Source organism: Geospiza fortis, unplaced genomic scaffold (genome assembly GCF_000277835.1).
Source record: "Geospiza fortis unplaced genomic scaffold, GeoFor_1.0 scaffold440, whole genome shotgun sequence".
Lineage (NCBI taxonomy): Eukaryota > Metazoa > Chordata > Aves > Passeriformes > Thraupidae > Geospiza > Geospiza fortis.
The window spans coordinates 379-1,463 of record NW_005059815.1 but is presented as its reverse complement, the minus strand read 5'-3'; the positions used below and the strand labels follow the sequence as shown (position 1 = coordinate 1,463).

The window sequence follows — 1,085 nt, the reverse complement described above, 5'->3', positions numbered from 1 at the left end:
GATTTTTTTGGGTTCTAGATGGATTTTTTTGTGTTCCAAAGCTGATTTTTTGGGTCCCAGAGGGGATCTTTTGGGTTCCAGATGGATTTTTTGGGTCCCAAAGGGGATTTTTTGGGTCCCAAAGGGGATTTTTGGGGTCCCAAAGGGGATTTTTGGGGTCCCAGGCTCAGGCACTGGGTGCATACTGCAGGGCCAGGCGGTCAAAGTCGTTCTCCTGCAACCACAACCAAAAATAAACGAATTAATGAATCATTAATTAACCATTAATGAATCATTACCAATCAATCCCCCTCCAATTTACATTTATTACCTCTCCTCTAGCTGAACCCACCACAACCAGTTCCCTAAAAAACGAAGTAAATTCCAATTTATTTCGTTCCAATTCACCCTAAATTAACAACAAATCCCATTTTTTGTCATTTGCTCCTTTTCCCTCTCCCCAAATTCCCTCTCCCATTTTTTTTTTTTCCTGTTTTGAGCACAAATTTCCACCTGGATTAAAAATCCACATCTCAGAGTTTTTCTTCCAACCTTGGGATTCCCAAAATGAAAAACTGAACCGAGCTGTCTCCCCCTCCATGGGATTTATTTCCCCCTGGCTCCATCAGAATGGGAGGAAAAAATTCAATTTATTTGATTATTTTTCTATTTTTATTTCTGTTTTTTCTGCCATTCCTTACCTTGGCCTGGTACTCCTGGATGAAGGGATGGTTTTTGTGAGCATCCTTCAGCTGGGACAGGTAACGATTGGTGACCTGGAGGGGACACAAAAAAAAATTCAATTTTGGGATGGCAGAATGGAACAAATCCCACCTAAAATGTGGTTTTTTTGGGTTTTTTTTTTACACCTAAAATCCTGATTTTCTCACTGTGCCAGTTCAAACCAGTAGGACCCATGCACACACTTGAAATAAAAAATATAAAACTTTCAAAATCCACTTTCTGTGGTGGTTCCAAGTTTAAAAAAGAATTAAAAATCAGGAAGAGCTGAACTTGGAACTTCTAATGTTTGGTTTTTTTTTTCTGACCAGGTTTTTTTCTCCATAATGTGGAATTCTGGAATTTTGGGGTGGTTTGGGTTGGAA

General features: G+C 39.4%; 1 long non-coding RNA gene across 1 annotated transcript; it reads right to left on the bottom strand.

Moving 5' to 3' along the window:
• Positions 1 to 31: 31 nt before the first annotated feature.
• LOC115949428 lies at positions 32 to 767 on the bottom strand. Its single transcript, XR_004082890.1, has 2 exons — positions 681 to 767; positions 32 to 214 (listed from the first exon to the last, which is right to left on the bottom strand). It is a non-coding gene; the product is annotated as an uncharacterized LOC115949428 (long non-coding RNA).
• Between the last annotated feature and the right edge of the window lie 318 nt (positions 768 to 1,085).